The 11,509-nt window shown below is 31.7% G+C and overlaps 1 long non-coding RNA gene across 1 annotated transcript; it reads left to right on the top strand.

Annotated features, from left to right (window-relative positions):
- Positions 1 to 237: 237 nt before the first annotated feature.
- Positions 238 to 5,038, top strand: LOC138313759 (uncharacterized). The gene is made up of 4 exons (XR_011207254.1): positions 238 to 958; positions 3,380 to 3,667; positions 3,919 to 4,010; positions 4,219 to 5,038. It is a non-coding gene; the product is annotated as an uncharacterized lncRNA (long non-coding RNA).
- The last annotated feature ends 6,471 nt before the right edge of the window (positions 5,039 to 11,509 follow it).

The following is an 11,509-nucleotide window of genomic DNA, read 5'->3' as shown; positions in this document are numbered from 1 at the left end:
AATGCAGAGTAATGTTTGTCATAATGGGGCTTAAATCGTCTTTGTGACGGCACTTTGTATAGATGTGTAGGATGATTTTGAAAGGAAAATTATCGCTCTTTCCAACGGTAGTAACCGTTTTTATGAAGATGTGCTAGAAATGTGTTTTTTATCGCCGCTTAAGGTAGGCAGGTTAGAAACTTTGAGTCTGTGAGCTTTGGCCACCCTTCTCGTATATCGTACCATGTACTGTAAAGTATGATTTTTAACACAGCGCTATAGCATAGCGCTTGGGTTTATGCCGTCTGGTTTGACCCGATTTGTAAGACGAATATACCGTAGTAGGACTTGCCCCACAACGACATCTAGCGGTAATTTTGCGAACCATTTCATTCATAAACTTCCATTCATAAATTTCCGTTCATTCCTTTCAAACCAATCAAAATGCTGTCTTCCAATTACTGCTTTACTAATCATTTTATTGATTGCGTTAAATAAGTAAATAAAATCAATAAAACAACAATAAGTGTTTGCTGTATTTTATTGAATGCAGATTAGCATCGTAATGTGAAAAATGCGTATTTAATATATTTCAACGGAAACCTTATACTAGCTAGACCGTATTACAGTCATATCGTTACCTGAAATATAGTTCAGTGTTCTGCACATGCAACATTATTATTGTGCACGGAGAAGAATTACGGAAAAATCAAATTACATAATAAATTAAATGGTAAAAGTGTTAATCGGGTAGCCTAATGCGTATAATAAATTCGTACATGTTAATAACTAATTTGCCATCGCGTATTAATTTTAATCAGTCTTCGCTGCCATCCCGAACTCATCGGGTGTTATCACGAGAATCTATGTTTATTCCCCGAGGAGTTCCGGATGTCTTCGCTGCAAGATTCTTCCACCTTCGACCCGGACGAAATATCCACTAACATCACTTTTATTTGCATCATCGACTGCTAAAAATGTAAGTAATGTATTAGAAAACATTTTGTGTACCATATTTTACATGCCTGGATATTGTATTTCATTAATAATACTTTTGCGAGATCCATTTTATCGCACATTTTCAACATCCAAAGTTATTGACAGTTGACTGAGGTACCGTTGACTGATGCTGTTTATCAACATTCAGCTAGATCTATCACAGTATCTAACGTTATGTAAGTTAATGACGATAATTTTTTGACATTTGCCCAGTTCTGATAGGATTCGACTGAAAGACGATTGATAAGTGCAGGTGCTCGCTTTGACGACATTTGTCATCTAAATTAACGCCGATTTGTCGACATTAACTCTCGACTAATCAACGTGCCTACAATGTACGCATACTACTTAACTTGGACCCAACCAGTAGTCGTTACGGAACAGTAGTCGTGATTGTGTACATATTCTGTTGTGAATCCAGATTTCCGAATGGCTGGAACTACTGGCAAATGCTTCATGATAGTGTTGTTTTTTTTATGTGGAAATAATGTGTTTCATCAGAAACATATATCTAGTTTCATGAGATGCTTAGTAGACTGGCCACCAGTCTCTAGAATATTAAACAAACAAAAAATTGGCTTGATTATTTTTGTCTCTACTACATGCCTGATCCTAAGTTTTAAACTAGGGGGAGATAATCTAGTAAAGAACTCTGCTGAGAAAGTCTTATCAGCAACTTAGGGTCTGTTGGCCAGTCTAGATGCTTAGCTAAGAATTAAATTTTGCCCAAATCATGACTACTGTATGTTCGTTCATGACTACAGCATCCCAGTAGCCTATTCTATCTTTAGCTAGAATTTAAATAGTTTGCCAGTTAACCCCCATCTTGTTTCCAGGGACAAATTAGTTTTGATTTTAACCACCTCACTGGAATCTTATTGTGTTATTCATTGGTTATTTTTAGTCCTGTACTAGAATTTACAAATGTTAAATCATATTTATTTTTGGAGAAATGTAAACTGCATCTATTTGATGAATGTGAATGCATCATTCATTCATTTGAAATTATTGTGCTTGAGATTTTTTTTGTCAGAATGATAATCTGGCTAATTGAAGCAGAACTCAAGATTAAAGTTTATATAATAATAGACCATCAAATTTTCAAATGACATTTAATTTGTGGTGTACTTTCATATTTAAGACATCTTCAGGCTACTATGTCATGTTTTCATGTTTTTCAGAGATGAAATTTATATTCTTATAACCAGATATTGAGATTGTAATTAAATCATGATGTGAATTTAAAATTAGTCCATATAATGTTTGATTTACGATTATACCTGAGCAAAAAGGTGTGTTATTTGGCTAACAAAATACAAAACAGGTTAAAAACACACAAAAAAACCTGTCCAATCTTATTCAATTAATCCTTATGATTATCATTATCTTATCAAAATTCAAATATGATTCTAATAACTGATCAGTGATAATGATTGGCACTAAAATGATAGTTGAAAGATGGATCTAATGTACCGTACATCTAGATAGACTGATATATGTCATGAACAATATTGACCAACAGAAAGCTGACATATATATACCTAGTGTTGGGAATCGATTGAAATTCATGGCCCAATCACAGGGGCCCGTAACTACTGTATATATTAATTATAAGATATATTTTCAATCACTGGGTACGTTATATATCACAGTATTGGGACTGGATATAACATACGTATACCCATTGACTGAAAATATATATCATAATATAAACAGTAGTTACGGGCCCCTGTGGTCCTCATCAGTTTTATTTAAACCAATCAATGATCGATTAGAATTTATTATTTTATTCCTTGATGTGTAAACAATTCTCATATAAATAATAGCCTTCAAAGGCAAACTGGCTTATGATCGCGAGGCCTCTCTAGATCTGTGCTGTTATGTTTTCATGTCAATTATTTTCTTTACAAATCATGCTCATCTGAAGATTTAGATTACTACGTAGTGCTTGTGCGCTCTTCAATTCGCCTAGACATTTAAAATTTGAAATGATATGAGTGACAACCACATACAAGGGAACGATTTTAACGAGCTGTCTATGATTTTTTTTGCATGTTTTACTGATCAGCTACCTTTATACTTTGGTTTATCATGGTGTCGTAAAATTTCCACCTCAAACCTTACGATACTCGACGAACTCCATTAATCTGAATACCACTATCATCATATAATGATACATTTTTATGTGTTTATATGCATGTGAACCCTGTTTTATGATGTTCAAATAGTGCATATGTTTGTTAAAAGTTTTGCTCAGATCAAAGTGAAAATGTGTTTCTCTTGCATTCTACCAACCGGCAACCCTCTGTCTTAGTGTTTCAGTATAACTAAAGTGCTAGCTACCTTTGGCTTTGGAAATATTTATTGTCCTATCAGTGCAGTGTTTTTCATCTTTTAACAGATCCAGAAACCTGAGAGCATGATGCTTGAACAGTTCGGCAGATCAATATACGAAGGTGGCAAACAACCACCTTCACATGATCAGATAACCTGGTCCATAATTCAACTACTGGTGATGCGACCCAGCATTACTGAAGGAAAGGACCATGGAACTATGGAATCCTTTCACCATTGAGGAAATTTATCCTCGGAAAGATCACAGATCAAGAGATGTCTAGATATTTTAGCCGCCAGATGTCATCATATCTTGCCATATCAACAAGTGGCACTGCAGAGACAAGGTCTCAAGGTAGATATAGTCCATATAAGCTAATATTAATTTGCATGCGAGGGAAACATCTGTTTTACAATGTCATTTAGGATACTTTTATCATGGAAAGTAGACAATAATAAAAGATATGTTAAAGTATACTACAAATTGATATTTTTTTAGCACTGCATATCACTTGTTTTAAGGTATGTTAACAATTCATTAAAGATATCATAATAAATGATACTAACAGTCATTTCATTCTAACAATTCATCTTCTTTCATTTCAGCACAAATACTTGTTTTGGAGAATGGTACATGACTTGACAACAACATGAATAGATAAATCCCCTTTAAAATTCATAAGGAAAATTCTATATTGGTAAGTATTACAAAACTTTTTTTTTCCGAACTTACATGTTAATTTTAATGTATAAATAAAATGTTGCTAAAAGTAATATATTTGAGCAATTGTTTGATGCATTTGCAAGACATTCCCAGACTTTCACAAAGTGATAGCAACAATAGGAAACTAATGTGTTTATAATGATGCATATTTGACTCATTGAAAACTATTTCTTTTCTTCCAGATAAGAAAGATTAATGAACTGGAACCACAAACTTGACAAGTCAACAATTCTACCCTTGTGAGACTGAACAATGACCTAACATAAATAATAGAAAATTCTACGAGACAATTTATCAACTAGCAGCAAAAGGAGTTCAATTTTATCATGGAAATAATTTATTCTTGGCCGGAGTGAAAATCATTGTTAATTGCTTGAGAAGAATCTACATGATTATTATTAATTTCCAATTAATGATATTGCAGCTATAATTCTGTAATAAGTATGTAATTATTACATATTACATTCTGTGAATTGAACATTTTATTGAAAGACATGTGTACCAATATGCATGTAATCCATGACATATCTCTTTTTGTTAATTTCTGAATTGTATGTATTTAGGCCAATTTCCACAATAGGAATAACAAATATCAAAAATTGAATGGCATGTTAAGATCATGTTACAAGAATGAGGTACATATCAATTTACCTTCTATATGTTTAACTAAATAATGTTGTAGACTTGAGCTAAACAAAATATTGCTATTCTTAACAGCAGTGTTATATAAGCAGAAATTTGACAGCGCAAAATGCAACATTTACACAATTCAACAATAACAGAAATATTACATATCATATTAAATGTTAATGTAAATGTATGGATAGATAAAATGTTATACATATGTACTTAAACAATTAGAAAGTACTGTGGGTATGTGAATGCAAGTTTAATGACCAGGAAAGAATCTAAGCAAGTAAGAAGAGTGTTTTGTGTATGTATATTGATAATCTATACAGCATGAGAAAAAGCTATGCATAGTGTAAGGGTATATGTATGATTACACACATGAGAAAGAGTAAAATATATATGATGATGTATGTATGATGATCATTGATCACAGCTATATCTTGTGTACTTTACATGTATTGATGAAAAAAACTGAATAAAATGTAAATTATAAAAAAAAAAAAAAAAAAAAAATATTACATGGAAATACAATAACCTTGTGACTACAAAACTGTGCATAACATGTTATTTAACCGTAGTACAATTGTGATGTTATCCTTGTCTGTGATTTCTATTTGTTTCAAATATGCAGGATATTTACAGTGATGCTTATCATTGATAATTCCATATTGTTGATGTTTACATTTAATAAGTATTTAAAGACTTTCTTGATGGCAAGTTAACTTAAGCACTCGTAAAGGTATTGCTTCAAATTCCGTCTATGTAAATGTATTATAAATGCATACATTTACAGTTAAGAACAATTTGATGCTAAAAATGTGTGAGGTTTTACATTGCCTGATATTTTCAGGCATTATTTGCAAGAATTTGAAAATTGGTTGCAAAGGCTGCAGCATTATTTATATCCTAAAACTGAAAATATATTCATGTGTTCCTTTAATATAATATAGATGTAAAAATAAATATGCAATACATGAACAGATTAAATTTCTTTGTTTTTTACTATTATCATTTCAAATTGTCTTAGTTACATCACATATTGACCAAAAAGGATACTTGCAGGAAGGTTACAGTGATTTCAACTTCCATTCAAGCAACAAATACATCTACTTCAGATTTCATTGTTGAAAATAGAAGTCAACAGTGAAATATAATGTCTTAGTAGCTTTAAAAACTGTTAATTACCTCTATGTATATCAAAATCAAAATTTCAAAGATCTCTTTGGACAAAAATTATTTTGAATTAACTAGGTTAGACCACAGGGGCTAGTAAATTATTCATTAAGTATAATAGTCAAAGTGCATCATATCCTAATATTAGGATATGACATAAGGTGCTGATACCACTTACAAGATCAACAATATTATAACCATATTTATGTGCCCCTGTGATTTCAAAATGGTACCGTTAGTCAGTTTCTTTATTGCTGATCGTAACTTTGTTCTGAATTTTGACTAATGGAAGTCCAGTATAACAAACTCGTCTCAAAGTAATTGCTTTGTTGTAGTTATACAATAAAAAATATGTTTATTATAATAGCATTACAACAGAATGCAAAGTTGTAGAGATCAAAATGGAAAAATGTTTACTCTGCTTTTCCTGTTGAAAAAATGATGTAAAAGAAAAGGAAATATCACTCCCAAAGTTGAGTCCAATTGCATTGTCATAACCTTTAAATACAAGGACATGATGGTCACATCGCATAATTTTCGTTCACCTTGTAATCAGTTTAATAGGCATATTGATTTCTTTAATGGCTGTCTCTGCATAATTGAGTTTGAAACCTTTAAAGGTGCTCCACTGCGAACAACATAAACAGTACGATTAATGTTAACAATAATTGGTGTTCATTCTGTTTGTATATGTCTAATTAATACAAAAAATAATATAAGATAGTTTATTTGGCTTTTGGAGCATGCACAATGACTCTTAATTCAGTAAAGGACATTGTGCCATGGATCTTTTACAGGATGCAATTAATTGTTTTTAATGTTATCTTTATCTTTAGTAGAATTAGAAGCTCAAACTTTCCAATTGTGATTAATCTTTAGTAGAATTAGAAGCTCAAACTTTCCTGTGGTGGTAATGATGTAGAGTAAGTAACTGAAGAAGAATGCTTATTTGTCGTCTCCTCTTTTTGATAGAAAAAACATACCATTTTCAGCGGTGGAGCATCTTTAAAACTGTAATGATAATTCTCTATACTACCAAGTATTATATATATACAGTTTGTATGTCATACACAACTGTAAATGATCCATTGAAACATTTAAATTTGAAAGGAAGTTTAAAGAGACAATTCAGTCGAAGAGTACTTTAAAATTTGCATTGTATCGGAAAGAAACCAATTCTAACGGAAGTTAGATTAGTTGGTTAAATTGCCAAACCCTGGCCCTTGTCAGCATAGTAAAGAAAATTCTGTCTAGAACTATTCAAATCTTTCTTACAGAAGTGTGTTTAGATGCATGTTCTTGTCTAAATCTAATTTCACCAACTCCTCAGTGTATTGCATTTGTTCAACGTACTTGACTTTGGCTCGGGTATGGGTACAGCATACATGTTATGCCTGAATATCATATCGATCAACGGTTTAGAATTTCATCAATATCAATTAAAATACTTATGAAATTTAGCAATATTTTTTTATATGCTTTATAAAGAATGTAGAACAATACATTTATGTCATATTTTGCTTTGTGGTTATGTAACAGGATTAGCCTCATTGTATTGTCCTGGTAGTCACTCTTATAAAACATACATTATTATATAGATATGGTTATACAAGTGTATGCATATATGAATGTATAAATACAGAACATGTAATCAAACTATTTCAATATATATAGGCAAAATTGTTAAAAAAATAATGGCTCATGTATTCTAATTATGAAAAGACATTTTATTTCATTTAAATTTTTCTCTTTGTGTTGCGCTGTGTTTTTTGGCCTCAGTACTTTCAGTACTTTGATTATGCCCTTAACCTTCATTCAAGGTCACATGGGTCAAAATGGCTAAAATCTTTAAATAACTTTTTGTGAATAATTAAGAGACCTAGAGACCTGAAATTGGGCCTGTGACATGCTGGGGTGAAGGGCTACCAAGTGTGTTCAAATGAATAACCTTGATATTCAGTCAAGTCACGGGTCAAATAGGCTAAAATTTTTAAAAGACTATGTTGTATTGTACTAATAGTCAGATGACCATTAAGGCCCATGGGCCTCTACAGTGTATGTTGTTTTTGGTAGATAAATTTTGAGTTTTTCAGTTTCTTAGATGTTGGACTTACATTAGCCTTTAGTTGCCATTAAGAAAAGACTTGTATGTTTCAAGAACTTTCTTTATATTTCTTTGATTTAATATCTAGTGCTTGTCCCTAGGCCTTAATAAGATTTGTCAAAATCTTAAAAATGATCCGACGCATTTTTTCTCTGTCAAAGTGATCTATGTATCCCGAAGTCACTCTATGTTAAATTACCGCTATTCATTAAATCATTTTGTTGTTTGTAGACTGATCATGAGCTTTACAAGAGGAAACTCGAGGAAATGCTGACACTGCAAAAAAAATGTCTGACGGGAATAGCCAGTCAGAGGAAGCGACTGAAGAAGATTCAAGGCTACTGCAAACAGTGAGATATCAAATTTATTGTGTATAAACTTTGTGTGTTTTAGACCAGGAAATATCTACTAGATACTTATAGGTACAACCTTGAGTGTTTGACATTACCAAGGTGTATATATATCTATCGTTAACACAAACTATAGTCTATAAGGTGCATTTTTTTAATGACTTTTGCGATTCAGCAACACTATATTATCGATTATTCCTATACTTACAGAGATGAATTCATTGTTTGAAATTAAATTTAGATATTAGAAATGATATTTTGTTAGTTGATCATGATTATCTTCCAAATACAGTGGCTATTCCGATGATTATTCAGAGGAATTAGGGATTTCAAGATTTATAGTAAATGTTCTTTTGGCTGTAGTATAAATTAAAAAGTGTGGTAGGAAATTTCATAAAGTCCAGAAAAAGGACAATAAACTCATAAATTTGAAAAGACTCAATACTAAAAAAACATACTACATGTACATGCATATATACCGGTAGTGTTTTTGCAAAATTTTGACAATTAAGTTCCACTGAAAAAAATACAAGTCTATATTGCAATTGCAGCTACATGAATCCCAAAAATTAGTCTTCTGGATCTTAGTTTCTAAATTGTAGGTTGGTGGCTTTTTCTGAGTACTCCAGGTTTGTCTTAAGTATAATTTGGCATCTTCTGTATGCCAATATTCCATGGACTAAAGGAAACCAGAGTACTCAGGAAAAAACCCACATGATTAAGTAGGATGCAGATTTGACATTGACGTACCGTATTCGACATAATAAGCACCAAGGGCACTAAAAAAAAAAAAAAAAAAGAAAAAAAAAAACGACAAAAAGGGCACTTAATATGCCAATATTACATGGACTTGAGGAAACCAGAATTAGAGAAAACCATCATGATTAAGTAGTATGGGGATTTGATATTTGACACACTATATTCGACATAATAAGCACCTAGGGCATTTAAAAAAAATTAAAAAAAAAAAAAAAAGGGAAAAATAAAGGGCGCTTAATAAACCGAATTTGGTTTCGCATAAACTTATTGCTCAAAGTAAGCCATAAATCAATTTTTAAAAGAAATTGAATGATAACAGAAACCATTAGTTTTCAAATTTTCAGTCTGCGTTTAATTCAAGGTCAGTGAAAATGAGGCCTCAAAAGTGGTGAGAGGTGCTTATTTGGTCAAGTACGTTAACGTTATTAGTGATGACGACTTTGCTATGTAATTGAGCTACTTACATATTCTAATTATTATATGGTATAATCTATATTGCTTTTGTTACGTGTTTCAGAGCAAAGCAACAGAACCTAGATAATCAACAAAAAGCTGAGCTGAAGGAACTTGATGAAAAAACTAAAACCCATAAAACGCACTTTCGAGAGATGGAAGAAAGTCTGCCTCACAAGAACGGGTAGGAATAATGTGGTGAAAAGATTTATCTGGACCATAATTATAGAACTAACTTTAAAGAAAAAAGGGATATGTACTCTTTAAGTTATAGGATTAAAAAAAAAGTAGAAAATGAGAATCAACACTGTATTTATTCATGCGAATTCATATAATTAGCTATAATTAGCACACAGCGAGTGCTTAAACTTATTAAAAACGTCAATTGTAACAAAGCAAAGAGGGACGCTTTATCATTGCTAAAACGGCGAATCCATATCATTTCGAGAACCAATCATAGACTGACATGGGGAATAAAAGATATTATGTGGGAGAAAGGTTGTATCAATAATTATAGAACTCTTTAAAAAAAAGAGATAAATATACTCTTTTAAGTCACCGTATAGGATTAAAAAAAAACTTGCAGAAAATGAGAATCAAAAAAACAAAAACACATAAAATTAGAACCTAAGAATAAAATCCAAACTAAGTTTAAGAAAAAAAAAAAAGCAAAATAAATTGATACAGTAAGATTACTGTAAGTTATACTTTGAATCTATCTACTGTAAGTTTCACTGCAAATAAAAAAAATGCAGAATGGGAATCAACACATATTGTTTAGGAATTTGATTACCATGTTCCCCATATAATTTAACGCCCAGGATGCATAAAAAAATTGAAGGAAGAGGGTGCTTATATATATAAATACAACCAAAATGTAAATTGTGGATAAAAAAGTATCCATATTTTAACTTTTCTGAATCTGATGACACATTAATCTGACAGTGAAATAGGCTGTACCGTATTCACTGTAATTAGCACCCAGGGTGCTTAAATAATTGTAACAAAGAAAGCAAGGGTCTTACTATTGATTGAATCATGTGTTGTAAATATGACTGAACAAAATGTCTTTTATCATTCGAGACGCATTCATTAGGTTATGATTCACATGCATAAAAGACTTGCAAGTTTATGTATTTAGGATGAAATGCTGATGTAAAACAAAATTAACATGTTGTAAAATATTTTTAAACCCATGGGATGGAGGCATTTATACATCTTCAAATTATCCAAAAAGGGGAGGGGCGATGGTATAGGGGGGAGGGATGCTAATTTCGGCGAATACAGTATGTTACTATCCATATCAAAATGTACATTTGTATGTAGGAGTATTTTGATGCCAATGTCATTTAATGTCATAGACAAGGGAAGTATATAATGATAAATGGAAATTTAAGTGGTGAGAGTTTACCCTGATGAACAGGTTTTTGCATTTACTGACTATTATAATGTTCATTTAGAATGTCACCGTATTTGCATAAACATATCTTTTTCTTGAATTGTAATTTGAATAAAAAAAGCAAAAATAAGTTTTATCATTAACCTAAGCATAAAAGAAATTTAAGTTTAAAAAAGACATTCCAAATTTACTAAATAAAATTTGATTACACAAGCAAGATTAAAATGTTTGAATAAAATTAGAAAGGTACTGTGTTTCACTGCAAATAAGACACAAAAAAACTCCCCTCTCCCACTTTGACACAACATCCCCTTACCCCCCCCCCCCCCCACCCACCCACAGAGAGAAGAAAATTAGGTAAAAGTTTAGGTGGGCAGGGGTTTATTTGCAGACAACCTGGCTGACAACATTAGCAATATTGATCAATTAGATTGCCATCTTGCAATTTTTGAACGCACTGTACATTGCTGTTAGTGAAATGTTTAAAACCCAAACAAAATAAAGATACACAAGCAAGATTTACTGTTTGAAATAAAACTATAAATCTGTCTAACAGTATCTTTCCTCAGATTTCAAACCATTCAGCTTTTAAGATGTAGCACATG

Source organism: Argopecten irradians, unplaced genomic scaffold (genome assembly GCF_041381155.1).
Source record: "Argopecten irradians isolate NY unplaced genomic scaffold, Ai_NY scaffold_0899, whole genome shotgun sequence".
Taxonomy (NCBI): domain Eukaryota; kingdom Metazoa; phylum Mollusca; class Bivalvia; order Pectinida; family Pectinidae; genus Argopecten; species Argopecten irradians.
Note: the sequence above shows the minus strand (reverse complement) of the source record. Positions and strands in the feature narration are given on the sequence as shown.